Genomic DNA, 17314 nt, shown 5'->3' with positions numbered 1-17314 from the left:
CTCCCAAGTAGCTGGGACTACAGGCGCCCGCCACAACGCCTGGCCATTTTTTGGTTGCAGCCATCATTGTTGTTTGGTGGGCCCAGGCTGGGGATTCGAACCCGCCACCTTAGGTGTATGTGGCTGGCGCCTTAGCCGCTTGAGCCACAGGCGCCGAGCCGTATTATGTACTTTTATTGAACTATATTATGGAGTTTGCAAAATAACTCTATCTTAAGGGACATGTATATTTGTTTATGAGTGACAAGACAGTGAAATTGAAGCAAAAAGATGAGAAGATAAAAAAAATTTTTACATATTTTGCTTTAACTTTGTTCATATTTTAGTGAATCAAAACAATTTTAAAACAGTCTGATTGTGAGTTCCCAGAATTTTGAAACCTTTGTACTATTTATCTTGGGCTAAGAAAGGGTTAAAAAATGGGATAGAGCCATAAACTATCCCAAATTCATTTGCATATTTCAAAAAATGTTTTGGGCGGCAAAAAATTCATAATACAAATAAATCAGGAAGGCACAGCTAACAAGAAGCTTAGAGATACCTCAGACTAATGCTTCATTTTGCAGTTGTGGAAACAAGAGGTTAAGTGACTTGTCAAAAGTCCACCAACCAATGAGCAGAAGAATCAAGTTTAGAAATCAGTAACTATCAGATATTCAGTGGGCAAAACCGATACCTGCCCTCAAAAACTAACACATTTTAGAAAAGGTTGTCATAGAAAAAACAGAGACCTTTTTCTCTCAAAACCCTAATAAATTATCAAAACTCCACTGAAAAGAAAATTTCTCAATGCTAGAATGAGTATTAAAATTTGAGTATATCCCAGATTCTGGTAAAATTTTTATAATTACCTGCATTAATGAGTAGAATTAAGAAATACCCATTCTCCTTTCCATTCTTGTACCACCAAATATAACAGGTATAATTCAAAAGTATAATATTATGAAATCAGATTAGCAGAGTCACACTAGCTTCCCAATTCACAATTCACTGCAAAAAAAAAAAAAAAAAATCCCAGGATTACTTATAGATAAGGAACGAGAGATCATTTTAATTTATAATAAAATATCAAAACCGGTGGCGTTCATGCCTATAATCCTAGCACTCTGGGAGGCTCAGACAAGAGATCCCTGGAGCTCAACAGTTTAAGACCAGTTTGAATAAGAACAAAATCAGCCTCTACTAAAAATGGAAAAATTAGCTGGGCTTTGTGGCACACACCAGTAGTCTCAGCTACTTGGGAGGCTGAGGCAGAAGGATTACTTAAAAGCTAACTGTGAGCTGGGTTGATGCCATGGAAATCTAACGCAGGCAGCAAGTAAGACTGTCTCAAACAATAACAGCAGCAAATAAACAACAAAATACCTATCAAAACCAATTAAAAAACTGTCATCAGCAGAATATTAATATGCAATTTTAACAAAGGAAAATATAAACAGACAACACCAAACAGGGGAAATGTTCAAATTTGGTAATATTACATAACCTCAAAATATAATTTTATACTTAGAAAATTAGCTTATTTTTAAAATGACAACCTATGCTACAACTGATATCACTAATACAATACTAATAATGTAAATTACCTTTAATCTAAACATATACCTATAGTTGTGCATGTATATATATTAACTATATAACATATGCATAAACTTAGAAGTATTAAAATGTTCCTAACTTTTGACCTTGTAATTCCAGTACTAAGATCACGTCTTTCTTGAGATTTAATCACCAGCACCACACTTCGTAATTTTAAGGCAGAAACACTGTGGTTATTATGTAGGGTAAGGTTACATTTTCTGTTTTCTTTCCTGACCGTGCCCAGAATTTTATTGGCTTTTAGGATTGTGGAGGCAACTTATACTCCTATATTCTGAAAATAGTCTACAATGAGTCCTAGCCCTTAAATGACCCAGAACTTCCTATTTACTAACTTTAAATTGATTCCCATCCACAGCAAAGGATTATGGCTCGCAACCAGATGATTTTGCCATACGTGGTACACTCCCATTGACACACCCGGGATGTCATCCACTCTTGGAACTATAGTTCTAAGTAACCCCACTTTCTCTCCCATTGAAAAAATTCATTTCATAATTCAAGAAAGTAAGAGAGTTTTTATAGGTACAACACTGATTCAGCTCTAGCATAAACTTCAGTATTGGGAGTAACAAATTACTCACAAAACAAACAACGATGACTGTGACACAGTAGCTTGTCATGGCATGGGGGATAAGAAGTTCTAATCTAGACCAGCAGCTACTGAAAGAACATCTTGACCACATCTCTCAATGAAAGCCAAAAACACTGTTCTATATATCCAGCTATCTTGCATCATCCCAGTTACTATTAATAAAAAGAACATACAACATTCATTATATGCTCAATATATACCAGGCCTTGTGTTATTTTACATGTTGTGTCTTATTTCATACTTATAGTAGTGCTGCAGGTGACCACCATTTTTGTCTTTATTTTACAGGAAGGAAACTGAGGCTTAGAGAGTTTAATAATTACCCAAGATATAGTCTGCAACAAAAGTAAGCATAAGTATAAGGCTCTCTAAAGTCAAAGTCTGTCCCTGTAACCAGTGCTTTCTTTAACCCCAGGAAATTTCTCTAAGTGTTTGAGAATTCTTCAATATGAAAAGCAATCTTTTCTATCCATACTCCCCGACTGCCCTTCCTAGTACCTACCTCCCTAGCTTGGAGATCTTACATTCTGTGGAGAAAAAAGTTTATCCCTGTAAAAACTGTTTGTGTTTAAATGTGCTTGTATACTTTTAAAACACAAATACTTCAAAATATACTTGCCATTCTGCATATTTCTCTGTTTGAAAAACATCCAGGAAATTTATTCATATCATTGAACATTAGGCCACTCTACTAACAGACAGTTGAGTTATCTTTGGACTTGTGCTATTACAGACAATGATATGAGTAGCCTACCAACATCTTTGCTAGCAATGTCTGAGTCTTTCTAGAGATAGAATCCCTAAGTCGAGGGGTACAGACATTTTTTCTCTTTGAGTTAAGATTACTTCAAGGCAATAATAATAATTTACACACACACCACTATATGATAACAAAATACTTGCTCTTCCACAACTACTCCAATACCAAATATCAAAACAGATTTTTACTTTTCCTAATGCCAGGGGTAGAAATGACATTATTAATACATTGTTATTCACACTTAAGTGTCTTTATTTGTGGACTAGCAATTTCATTATTATGTTTAAAAACTTATTTTTTTTTATTTTAAGTTACATGTTTATGTACTTTGCTCATCAGGCTGGATGATGTTTTCTTATTGATACTCTTGATATATTAAAATTAATAGTTGTCTATAATAGGCTATAAACTATTTTTATTATGCAGACTTTTAAACTTTCCCATAGTCAATTTTTATTATATTTCGTCTCTTTACATTTTATTGCGTTTATGCAGATATTCTAAAGTTAGAGGAAAAAATTTAATTTCTCTCACTTTCTCTTTCCTACAACTTAGACATATTCACTATTTTATATTTAAAACTTTGTTTTGGAATAAGTTGAAGCAACCTACTATACACATGGTGAACTGTAGCTAAAAACGTCTAATACATACTTGAAAATCACTGAGATTTTAGGTGTGCTCACCCCCCAAATTTAAGTATTTAGATAATGCATGTGCTAATTAGCTCAATTCAGCCGGTCTGCAATGCATACATATTGCAAAGCATCTTGTACACCATGAATATATATAATTTTTATTTGTCAATTAAAGGTAAATGAATAACTTTGTTGAAGTGTAAGAGTTCTTGATATATTTTGCATACTAGACCCTTATCAGAAATGATTTGAAAATATTATCTCCCAGACAAGTGAATTTTCTCTCTACTTTCTTCATAATGTTCTTCACAAGGGTTTTAATTTTGATGAAATGTAATTTATTTTTTTCTTTTCTGTACACCTTTAGTGTCATACTGAAGCACTCATTGCCTAATCCAGGTGATCAAGGTGTGGTATGTTTTCTTCTGAGCATTTGATAGTTTTAGCTGTTACATATGGGTCATTGATCACTTTGAATTAATGTTTGTATATACTGTTGGATCAGGGTTCAATTTCTTTCTTTTTGGTGTCAATTCCCCATTGTCTCAGCACCATATTTTTTCTGCATTGAATAATCACAGTGTCTTTGTCAAAATCAGCTGGCCATAAATGTTTGGGTTTCAATTGTTTAATCTACCTATGCTAATATTAGCTCTACGATCTTAATTAGCGCACCTTCGTAGTAAATTTCGATAATGAGAAATGTCAGTCCTTTAGCTGTGTTCTTCTTCCTTTCTTTTCTACCTATTTGGAATTTCCTGTATTTCCATATAAACTTTAGGATCATCTAGTAGGGTTTGCAAAAAGAAAAAGAGAGAGAGAGAAAGCTGGAATTTTGGCAGAATTATCAAATCTATAAATTAATTTGGGGAGTATTGTCATCTTACCAACATTAAATCTTCCCATGCACAAACATCGGATGTCTTAATTATTTAGGTATTAGCAAATTTCTTCCAAAAATGTTTGTATTTTTTAGTGTATAAAATACTAGTGCTCCTTTTGTTAAATTTATTATTAGTGTTTTATTCCTCTTAATCCTCTTTTAATGAAATCAATTTCTTAATTTCGATTTATCAGTTTCATTTACAGAAATAAAAATGATTTTCGAATGTTGACTTTATATCCTAAAAGCCTGTGGAACCCAATGTTAACTCTAATAGCTCGTGTGGAATTTCTTGGGACTTTCTATGTACAACATCACGGTATTTTCAAACGGAAATAATTTTACTTCTTCCTTTCCTAACTTAATGCCTTTTCTTTTTATTTCTAGCCTAGTTGCTCTGGCTAGCATCTCCAAAATGTATTAAAAAGCATTAGCACAAAATGGATGTCCTTGTCTTCTTCCTGGTATTTAGGAGGAAATTCTCATTCTTTCCACATTTATATGATGTTAATGTATATTTTTTATATTTGGTTAACTAAGCTTTCTTCTGTTTCTAGCTTATTAAATATTTTTATCTGAAAACTGTGTTGAACGGGGCAGTGCCTATGACTCAAAGGAGTAAGGCGCTGGCCCCATATGCCAGAGGTGGCGGGTTCAAACCCAGCCCCAGTCAAAAAATGCAAAAAAAAAAAAAAACAAAAATTGTGTTGGACCTTGTAAAATGCTCTTTGTGTGTCTACTGAGATGTTCATGTGTTTATTAGTTTAGTAAATATTGACTTTTTTATGGTACATCACCCTTTCATTTCTGAGATAAATCCCACTTGGATATGGTGTATACTACATAATCACTTTTTTGTTATTCTATGCGGTTTGCTAGTATAGTATCTTGTTAAAGAGTTTTGCATTTATGTTCAGAGGGTTAATTGTTTGTAGTTTTCTTACCTTTTAATGTGTTTGGTTTGAGTGTCAGGGTCCTGGACTTGTTTACCTTAAGAATTCTTTCCTTCTCCATTTTTGAAGATGTTTTCAAATGATTCACGTTAATTTATTTTTAAATACTTGCTAGAATTCGCAGTGGGAAATTTTCATGAGAATGTTTAAAATTACTAATTCAATCTTTTTATGTATCAGTATCTATTCTTTTACTACTTCTACTTCTTCAGTCTACTGTTTACTATTTCTTCTTATGGCAGTTTTGATACTTTGTGTTTTTCTAGAAATATATTCATTTCATCTAGGCTGTCATTGTTCCTATGGAGTTTCATTGTTTTTCTATTAAATGTTAACTTTACACAAATTAGTAGCAGACCCAGGAATTGGGTATGGGTTTTGAATAATATGCTCCAAAATAAAAAGTAATAATGGAGAAAATATTATTTTTAAATGAAATCCCATTCATATAAAATGTTGTTGAAATAGGAACATGTGTATCTCTTGCATTATGCAGGCCCTTTTTATGTGTTGTGTGCTGATATAAGGATCCTATGGTAAAACTTAAAAATCCTACTTGGTTCTCAAATGTCCTAATACTTGCGTGCAGGGTGAATAAATTTCTTTTTGAATTTCCAGTGGGGAAATAGTAAGTATACAATACAAATAATATTATAGTGTATTTTAAGACATATCTGTACTTTTTTTGAAAAGAGTTATACCTGAAAATCAAAAACATGGGGACAATATTAATACAATTTAATTTTAGTTTGTAAGTTGACTTAGCCTAGTTAAGAATCTTCCTTCAACTAAAACAAAATCCAAGGAATCCTATGAACAAAATCTAGCCTAGAGTAACAAATGCAAGAAACACAGAAATATCTAGAGAGAATATTTTAATACTGTAAAGAAATTTCGGATGTCTAGGAAAGATCAGGGAGAAACCTAGAAGTTTAAGGTGAAATAAAATTTTTCTGCCTTGAAGTTATAATAATTTGCTCCTCTTCAATAGATTAATGAGATAATCTTATCATTTCTTTGGGAATAGTTTCATAGATGTATTATTTACTAAGCTTCACCTCTCTCTTAATTTCTTTTATTATGCCCGTCCTCTCCTGGTCTCTTTTACATCCAGGATTTAGGACTTACTTCTACAAGGAATCTGACATTGTAATGCTCTGCCTGATAAAGATAAATATGTTTTGCTTTGGCGACCGTAGCACAGTGGTTATGGTGCCAGCCACGTACACAGAAGATGGTGGGTTCGAACCTAGCCTGCGCCAGCTAAAACAACAATGACAACTGCAACAAAAAATATCTGGGTGTTGTGTTGGGTGCCTGTAGTCCCAGCTACTTGAGAGGCTGAGGCAAGAGAATTGCTTAAGCCCAAGAGTCTGAGGTTGCTGTGAGCTGTGACACCACAGCACTCTACCAAGGGCAACATAGTGGGACTCTGTGTAAAAAAAAAAAAAAAAGATAAATATGTTTTAATGACACACAAAGACATGTTTTTCCACAATAGAAAGAACAGAATTTTTTAAAAAATAGCTATTCTATGAGCCTATGGAACTTTGAATAGCTTAGGAAGACTAGATCACAACTGTGGCCCAGGATGAAGGAGGGAGGTGGGGACAAGGGGAGGGTAGAGGTCGGATGGAGGGAGGGTGAATGGTGGGATCACACCTATGGTGCATATTGCAAGGGTACATGTCAGATCTATTAAGTATAGAGTATAAATGTCTTAACATAATTGTTAAGTAAATGAGGTGAGGGATATATTAACCAATATGATGTAAGCATTCCAAATTGTATATGAAATCAGCATATACATGCATCAATGTATACATGATCTACCTCTTTATGAGTTAATAAAAACAAAAACAAAAACAAAACAAAACACACAGAAAATAAAATAAACTGATTTAGATACAAATATGCCATCTGATTTAGTTCTGAGCCATTAAATGCCTCTCATCTACACAGCAATACCCACCCAGTCAAATCCAGTGAGTAGCAAGCTATGGACCCTGCAAACCTTTTCTGAATTTAGGACACTAGCACTTAGGATGTGCCCCTTCTAGAACAAAATTTGCACTTGGTTGATAGGACAATGTTTCTAAATCTAGTAGACACTACTTTTAGTGTTATCTACAACTATAATTTTCATATCTATAAACGCTTACGAACCTTCCTTCACTTACTTTACTGCCTATACACATACTATTAATAATAGCATTGGATGCTTGATACTTGCCCATATGACATTACTTTTGTATTTTCTATATCTCCCTCCCTTTTTGGTTATAGCAACATTGATCCTGTTGATTTGCAAGGAATAAAAATCAAGTGTGATAAAAAGCTCTTTCATGACAACCACTTACACATCCTGGAGCTTTGCTGGGAGATTCTCTTGTAAGCTATTGTATTATATTTCTGACCATGTACTACTACTAATTAATAATTGAAGGTCATAAAATATCCATGGAACAATAACAATAGTAAAACTAATATCCTAAAGTTGTTATGTCTTCAAATGTAATTTTATATTTAAATCAAATTTTAATATCAAATTGATCGATTATTATGCAAAAATTAGGGGAATACAATTATTCCATAACAAGATCAAACAAAATTTACAATAAAATGTCCTTCCCAAAGAATTTTTTAAAAGGACTATACCGACCACTGTGATTCTTTATTCTCTTCTTGTAATGAACTCTACCTGACTCCTACCGGCAGGGTTCTAGTACCTTCCTGAATATATCTATATATTATAATCTCTTTTCAACTCAGCTGATGTTACATTAACTTTACAGCACTGAGATATTTCTGTTTATGTTTATGGCCTTCAACTCTTACTCACATGAAATTTTGATGTTACTATAGTTTTCCTCAGGCCATTTTCAATCTTCTGGTTATTTTCGATGGCTTATACCAGAATTCCCCATCTCTTAACACGGAGAGAGAATTTACTCTCAAATGTTAGAATTCTTAAAGAATCTTCCATATGTTCTTGTCACTTAATTTACAAAAACAAGTTCCAAAAGTCACAGCATCCACAGGCAGAAACGTAAATGCCAGACTCGTACCAGCTTCTGGGCACAGTGAATTGTGAGGCCTGGTAGTAACATCACTGGTTAATACCTGAAAGTCCTGTTTCATAAAACCTCCCATCCTTAATAAGTGAAATCAAAGTGATAATCCTCAGTGTTATCACATGGCAATATTAAAACGGAGACTTCAGAGATCTTAACCATATGAAAGTTTTTCTATGACTTCACATGTATAAAATACACTTGTTGGTGATTTGAAAGAAGAGAACAGATGGCAAAGGTAGGAAGGTGCTATTGATTCTTTAGATCTTAAACCACGATGTGCACGTCAGGTGCAGAAGCATAAACAGAATAAGCATAAGTTCATTTTGTTCCAAAATCACTGCCATTTTTCCTTTTCTATGACATTCACTTCATTCTGTCCTCAATTTTGTTATTTGATGATTTATACTAGCTTGTTACGGGCATAATTATTACTTATTGATTGAGACCAAACTATATAGTTTCCTTAGAACATTACCTTGCACAGAGCTGGCAGATCATAACTATCAGTCAACTCAAATAAAAAGTGCTATGACTACATTTTTAGAGTAGATGTGTATTGTTAAAGTTAAATACATTTTTCTGTGATTCTGAGTTTTAGAGTACATTTATTCCTACATATGATATGTTAATGGCATTATTTAAAATTTGATTCTTTCTAACATTATATTTCACCACCAAAAACATTCATCCAAAAAAACAATGAGCACTGATTATGTTCAAGGAACTAATCCAGGCCCACCTCCCCGACCTGGTTTGTTTTTACTCTTACTGCCTACTTTTTCCTCTCTCCTTCTAAATTCTTTCAGCATTGATAATCTGAATTACCCTCCCTCGTATCTAAGATTAGAAGCAGTGCTATCTGGTTTAATAATTACTTAACATAAAACTCCCTATTCAGCTAGAACCATGAAGGGCAGGAAAGATTCTTTTGCTGTCTTTTCAGTAGTGACATATTGAAAGCTTAAAGGAGAAGCCAATGGCTGGTGGAAGCAGATAAAATGCATGGTCCAGCCCCATCCCATGTTTGTGCATATTTTACCTACGTGCCCCATTCTCACCAACAGTAACTGACTTTACCACACTACTTAGTAGATCATATAAAACTTTCACATAGTTTTTTTTTTTTTTCTTTTTAAGATACAGAGTCTCACTTTATCACCCTCAATAGAGTGCTGTGGCATCACAGCTCACAGCAACCTCCAACTCCTGGGTTTAGGCAATTCTCTTGCCTCAGCCTCCTGAGTAGCAGGGACTACAGGTGCCCGCCACAATGCCCAGCTATTTTTTTGTTGCAGTTTGACCAGAGCCAGGTTTAAACCCTCCACCCTCAGTATATGGAGCTGGCACCCTACCCACTGTGCCACAAGCACAGCCCCAACTTTCACATAGTTTTATTTCATTTATTCCTCAAAGCTATTCTATGACAGAGTCTTATCATTCTCATTTTGTAGAGAAGAACCAAAATCTCTGACAGTGATTTGTCCTGAGTCACAGTAAAGTCCAGTACTTTTCTTTGGTATCCGTCCCAGCTGACCTCACACAAGAGCTGACCTCATCCTTGCCAGAACCACCTGAGGACCCAGCTGACCTCACACAAGGGCTGACCTCATCCTTGCGAGAACCACCTGAGGACCCAGCTGACCTCATACAAGGGCTGACCTCATCCTTGCCAGAACCACATAAGGAAGGTCAGAAAGCTTTTAGTCTTGATTTATAAGCAACAAGGCTGATTTCTCTTGAGAACACGTGAGAGAAGAGCCTCTCATCAGGCAATCTCTCCCTTTTGGGGGGCAGAGAGAATGCAGTTCTCTGCACAGTAAGATTAGTTTGACACAAAAAAACAAGAAGAGTCTGTAGACTGCCTGCAAGAGATTCATGAGGGAACAGATTTGGAACATAACTTTTATAAAAAAAGAAATATACACATTAACATATATTTTTATGTATGAATCATACAATATTAAAATATATGTTAAAATATGTATTGAAAACATGTTTATCTACCTCTATTTATATACTTTTTTTTTTTTTTGAGACAGAGTCTCACTATGTCACCCTTGGTAGAGTGCGGTGGTGTCACAGCTCACAGCAACCTGCAACTCTTGGGCTTAAGCAGTTCTCTTTCCTCAGCCTCCCGAGTAGCTGGAACTACAGGCACCCACCACAACACCCAGCTATTGTCTTATAGGTGTCATTGTTGTTTGGCAGGCCCAGGCAGGGTTCCAACTTGCCAGCCCTGGTGTATGTGGCTGGCTTCCTAGCCACTGAGCTACAGGTGTGGACACTTTATTTCTATACCTTTAGAAAAATTTGGGATAAAAGAGGAAATCTCAGCGTTGGTATGAACCAAATTTATGTTAAATAATTTTAGAGGAGAAAAGAAGGTAAATATCTGGGGAAAGGAATTATTGGACTAACCTATCCTAAGGATATTGAGTTTCATGTCCTGGGAAGACATGAGGATGTTTGGACACAAACTTCTCCATCCTGAAGAGTTCCTAACAAAAGCCTTCCCTTCTCACAGATGAATCATTGGGGAAAGTTTTTAAAAGCATGTATTGCAAATAGCTTTGCACAATGATTATACCAAAAGAATTTCCAATAAACACGTAAGATATTATCCTTTCTCTGGAATCTTTATCAGTACTGGGTAAAGGCATTTAAAGTCTGAAATGGAAAAAGAATATTCTTTATAATGTTCAATTTAGGATGCACCTTTTCTATATATTTCTTCTCTAACTGCATTTTCTTTTTTTAAGATATTATATTCTTAACTTTCCTGTTTTATCTACCTTAACATGTTTTAAATCAACTTAAGCTTCACCGTGTTTTGTTTACCTGTTTAACCAAGATCTGATAAGCCTACGTAATTTCCATTGATGATACAGGATGGCCATAAAGTTCATGTGCAATTTAAAGTAACTTAATGGACACCCTGCATAAAAGAATTAGAAAATTTCTCTGCTGTGCCTATTAATGTATTTAAATCTGATAATGTTTCATTGTGATTTTTAAAAATAATAATTAAAAATTGGTCTCAAACAATTGGGTGGATACTTTCTCTGATTTTCTCTGATGCTACATCTCCCGCTACAGACAAACATGCAAACATAGACATCAATGTTAAACAGTAGAATCCCTATTGCTCTCTCTATATGCTAATATTTTTAAATATTAAAATATTTAAATATTTTAAAACATGAGATCTCTGAGCAGCATTATGGTGTTATTTGAATAATTATACCTATGTTTTAGGAATTCTAAATGATGATAGTTAGAGTCCACTCGTGAAATTCACTGAGTCTGTAATTTGTTGAAAAATTGTGGAATAATCTAAGTTGTCTAAAACAGGGAACCTTCCTCCAAAAGGAAGACAATGAAATGGTGTTATAAAGATGTATTCTATAAATTAATGAGCAGCAAGAAATGAAAGACATAAACGAGAGAAAATGTTATTTTTGCAGAGAATGAGAAAAAAGCATTCTCCTTCCTCTCCAACACACACACACTGGGCTGATGATGCGGAAGGAGATTAAGGGAAAACGCATGTGGTAGATAAGTGAAAATTTAAGTCATTTTTATTGTCTGAAATAATGAGATGAACATTAATAAGATCTTTTATTATACCTGCATCAATTGGGCTTTAATTTGGGACCATTTAGAATACTGCTCCTGACTAGAGAGTTTTTATTGAATGCAATAAACAGTGATTACACATTAAAATATTATGAATCATGTGCATTTAGAAACAATCTTATCAAGTGTAGGTACTGAGGTTTATTAATTCTTGAAGTTGTTACGTGGATTAGTTCCTTGAACATAATGAGTGGTCATTTTTTTCGGATGACTGAATGGTGGTGAAATGTAAGGTTTGAAAGAATCAAATTTTAGATAATGCCATTAACATGTCATACGTAGCAATAAATATGCTTAAAACTCAAAATCATAGAAAAATGTATTTTACTTTAAAATAAACATTGAGGCTTGGCGCCTGTGGCTCAAGCGGCTAAGGTGCCAGCCACATACACCTAAGGTGGCAGGTTCGAATCCAGCCCCGTCCCACCAAACAATGACGGCTGCAACCAAAAAAATAACTGGGTGTTGTGGCGGGCACCTGTGGTCCCAGCTACTTGGGAAGCTGAGGCAGGAGACTCGCTTGAGCCCAGGAGTTGGAGGTTGCTGTGATCTGTGATGCCACAGTACTCTACCCAGGGGTACAGCTTGAGGCTCCGTCTCAAAATGAAATAAAATAAACATTGACTGTAAAAAGATAGTAATAGCAATTTTATTTAAATTGACTGACAATTATGACCTGCCAGCTCTGTGCAAGGTAATGTTTTTGGTGTTAAGGAAACTATATAGTTTGGTCTCCATCAATAAGTAATTATGCCAAAAATAAGTTAGTGTATATCATCAAATAAAATTGAAGACAGAATGAGATAAATGGCATAGAAAAAGAAAAATGGCAGTGATTTTGAAAGAAAATGAATTTATGCTTACTCTAGTTATGCTTCTGAGGTAGGCCTGGGAAACTTTGGAATAATATTAAGAAAAGCATCTCAAGCCAGAGTGGAGTATGAAAATAGCTGAAGAAAACTCATATTAAAGGTGATGGCCTTCAGTATGCAGGGAAAGAATTAAAGGAGATCATAACAGTACACTCTGGCACAAAGCAGCCCACAAGAGAAGCAGCCCTGTGCTGGAACCAGCCTTGTCGGCAGAGGGTATCCGTGAAATAGGCTGGAAGCATGTGGCCGTGAGTGGCAAATCGTCTAAATCCTCTAACTTGTTTCCACCTTTGCCCTTCCTGTGCTCAACTCTTACCACACTGGCTTGTCAAGAAGTAGCTGACTTCCTTTGTTCATAAATCTTTGTGATCTAATCTTTTGTCCTCTCACAGATTTGCATTCCCCCTTTCATTGAGTTATAGTGATCTTAGAACTGTGTTTTTATACTCCTCAAACTTCTACAATTAAAAAAAGTCCATAAGATGCTACAATATTGATATGTAATTACTAAACTGCATTTTTTTTTTTGAGACAGTGTCACTGTTGCCCAGGCTAGCATGCTGTGGCATCAGCCTAGCTCACAGTAACCTCAAACTCCTACATTCAAGAGATCCTCTTATCTCAGCTCCCCGAGGGACTACAGGTGCCCACCACAACACCCTGCTAACTTTTTCTGTTTTTAGTAGAGAGCGTTGGTCTAGCTCATTTATAATCTTTTGTAAGCAAGCTAGCTCTTGCTCCAGCTGGTCTCAAATTTCTAAACTGAAATGATCCTTCTGCCTCAGGCTCCTGAGTAGCTGGGGCGATAGGCACCCACCACAAGACCTGACTATTTTTCTATTTTTGCATTTTTTACTGTCAACATACATCTAATAGTATTATATAAAAATATAATTATCATAAAATTGAATTCTTAAGTAAAAAATTAGATATGAGTAGCATGTTCTAACATGACTGACAATTAATATATATCTGTGCTGACACTCCAAATATACTGTCATTTATCCTCCAATAATAATTGAAGACATTATTATTATTGTTTATATTGATTAATTGATTGATTGATTTCTGTTTAGCAGGCCGAGCCGTGTTCAAACCTGCCAGCCCCGGTGCACAGGGCCAGTGCTCTACCCATTTAGCTACAGGTGCCCAGCCCATGATTTCATTTTATGGTAAAAGAAACTGATGTTTACAAGAACTGAGTTACTTGTCTAAAGTCACGGAGCTCATAAATGGCACGGATGGTATTAAAAAGCCCAGATTCTTCAAAAATAATCAAATGAATTATTAAGGGAAGGATGAGAAGAGAAGCTTCTCGGGTTTCTAAACTGCCAAGGGCATAACTCTGGACCAAATTCACCAAATTATACTTGTCCTGAGCCTCCTACTTCAGGAATTCAGGAGAGGGAAGAGGAAAATGAAAATTACTAAGCTCAGGCCTCTTTCTACTAAGCGTTCTCTTATGCCCGTGTAATGTCAGCTGCCTAAAAGTAGGCCATGACAGTCTGCTCAAATTGCTCTGTTTACCAGATATTTTAAAAAATGTATTTTTAATATCAAACATTAAAATAATTCTGCTTCAGAAAATTAAAGAAGAAAGTCTAAATGGGAAGAAAATAATCCAAAAGAGAGCGAAAAAATCCATTTACAGGTTTTTTTTTGTTCAGATCACTGACACAACTCTGTCAGTGCAAGTAACTTATTTGCTCTGGCAAACAATTGTTATTAACATAAACTTTTTCCCCATCATTAAATCGATATTCTTCAAATACTTTAAGCTTTTGGGAGATGCGTTATTGCCTAGTACTGGGCTCCACATTGCCAGCCTGTCCAGTGCTGAATCTGGCAGATAATATAAACATTTAGAATCTTCTGTACGTCCTATGTAGGAAGTAAGGACCAGTGACAAAAGGCATCATACTAAGTGTGCAGGACAAGTCACATTTGTGGTATAAAATAGGGCGGAGAGGATTCCATAAGGACACTGTGGTCAGTATACACTCTGAGACCTTTCAATACATACACACGTGCCCCTGGAAAGCACAACCAAGACAGACAAGCAGCAAAGAGAGCTTTACAAGGTGTCCAAGTAATAAATAATTTACAAAGCAATTTAGCAACCTCAGCAGGCACCACTTACAAGGTTGTGGTAGGGAACGGAGTCTATATTTGTAGAGAAGAGTAGAATCAATACAAGGAGTAAGCTGTCAGTTTTTTCTATAGTGTCAATATCTCAGACTGGCTGCTTTCCCTGGTGCTCCTGTAGAAACAATTTCCAAAGCATACTATTGAGTGACATGCTGCATGGATTAAATGATTTACTTTAATCCCCTAACTGCATGTTGAAAGACCAATAGCCCAAAAGGAATAGTAGAGAGCCTGAGGACGAAGCAACCCATAACAACAGTGTGAGTTCGGAATGGTTTATACTTAAGAAGAGTCTCTTGCCACAGCAAGTAACAGACAGAACAAGTGGAAATAAGTGGTCATGATAGACTTACCATATCTGCCTACTGGGAGGGTCGCTCACCACATTGAGAGATCTGACTAAGTAGATTTATTGGTCAGCTTTTCCATTGGAAAGTCATTAGATAAAAAGGTGATTTGATTTTAGAACAGCAATGAGCAAGCCTAGCTCCCTTTTAGCTTATACTTCTGTGTATGTACCCATGTAAAAAAAATTTTTAAGCATGTCATAAAATGCAGATACAGTCTTAGCCCTAAAGAATTAAGTCCAACAAATCCTTATCTCATTAAATCAGAAAGCTATGGAATTAAATGTAATGTAAGTAAAAAGCAGAGGGCAGCTTCACAGGCAAACGCAACAGGAAAGCACTTATTTTGGCCATGGAGGAAGGTTTAAAAAATTGGAATGAAGCAATGAAGTCCACATTGCTATGTGACTTCAACCTTTTAAATTCGGACATAGGGTTCAATTTAGCTCTAGTCCCTTAAAGCACTTAACAATTCTATTATTCTAAACATTAATTTAGTGTTAAAGGGCACTGTTGATGAAGGATGAGTTTAACTTAATGAGCTACTGAAGTGTGTGGCCAAAGGCATCAAACTACTGGGATAAAAATTTCAGGGGCAAATACACATAAGAATTAGTTTCCCTTCCAGTACAGATTCTGCCATTTAGATGCACTCACACAAAATCTAGAAGCCAACTAAATGCTTTGGGCTCCCCAAGCATGGGATTCTACAGCGGCCTTCCGGTATTTTCCACCTCAATGTTGGAGGCTGTTTGATGAAGGCCCATAGTTCCCTGACTTGTCAGTAGTGAACCTGAAAACCAACAGGGGTCTTTGCTGAATTTTGCTTCTCCAGGCCTTGCAATGGTTTTGCAAGCACTTTGTTCCTGAATTAAATGCCTTCTACTTCAAATTCCTAAGGTCTTTTCTGCTTGTCTGGACCAAGCACGGATGAGACGGTTGCCTTTTCATATCTTTTAATAGACAGAAAACATCACAGCACAGATGCTCCATTTTTAAAAGAAGGAAAAAGGATATCAAAGATATTGAGATAAAAACCATAAAATATGACTAATTCATTCTGCCTCCACTTAAACCTGAATTTTCTAATTGGTAAATTGAAGAATTTGTCATGTTAATTTCTAAAGTCTCAAATGTGAGTTTGAGTCTTAAGTTTGCATGAGTCTAAGATCATTGTCCAAAAGTCAAACATTTCAAATTGTGTTTAACAGCAGCCATTTTTATATTTTCTATTAAGTGGTTCTTAATAGTAGAACCTGAGAACATAAAAGTCTATATAAAACATGGTTCCTATCCTTAAAAAGTCAATCTCTTTGTGGAGAGAAATATTGGTGAGGTTAATTAGCATGAAGGAGTAGGGAAAATACTCATTCTAATTCTAGTTATTCCTTAAATTCAGAGGAAAATTCATAACTGAGAATGGGGGTGATTATGAGATTAGGTCTAAGCAGAGGGTTAGAGAATGGGCAGATATTTTGACTGGTGGGTAAACGTAAAGATGTTTGAGGTGAAGAAAAGCAAATAAAGTAGACCCTTGGTAAATCAACCACCCAAGGGATTGCAACAAGTTGGGCAACATACAGGGGTGGTCAACATAAAAGACCTATTGTACTGATATGCACACAGGGTGCATGTCCAGTCTATGAAAATTAAGTCAACTAATTAGGAGCTGGTCAACGCAGGGAGGTGTTTGATCATGGAGGTTCTACTGCAATTGGTGTTTGAAGGATGTGTAGACTGTGTTACTGGACAGTAAGAGAGGGCCTATTTCATGGAAGGTTTATAGAGAACTAGGCAAAAAAAATT

The 17314-nt window shown here is 35.5% G+C and overlaps 1 protein-coding gene across 1 annotated transcript in view; it reads right to left on the bottom strand.

Annotated features, from left to right (window-relative positions):
* HNF4G (hepatocyte nuclear factor 4 gamma) overlaps positions 1–15276 on the bottom strand; it is a 62753-nt gene extending 47477 nt beyond the window's left edge. The window contains exon 1 of the mRNA XM_023519234.1: positions 15154–15276. The gene's annotated coding sequence lies outside the window, so the exon portion shown is untranslated. The remainder of the gene's footprint in view (positions 1–15153) is intronic.
* Positions 15277–17314: the final 2038 nt, after the last annotated feature.

Source organism: Otolemur garnettii, unplaced genomic scaffold, assembly GCF_000181295.1.
Source record: "Otolemur garnettii isolate 467f Iridium unplaced genomic scaffold, OtoGar3 scaffold00163, whole genome shotgun sequence".
Taxonomy (NCBI): Eukaryota; Metazoa; Chordata; class Mammalia; order Primates; family Galagidae; genus Otolemur; species Otolemur garnettii.
The sequence above is the reverse complement of the archived record's forward strand: the minus strand, read 5'-3'. Positions and strand labels throughout refer to the sequence as shown.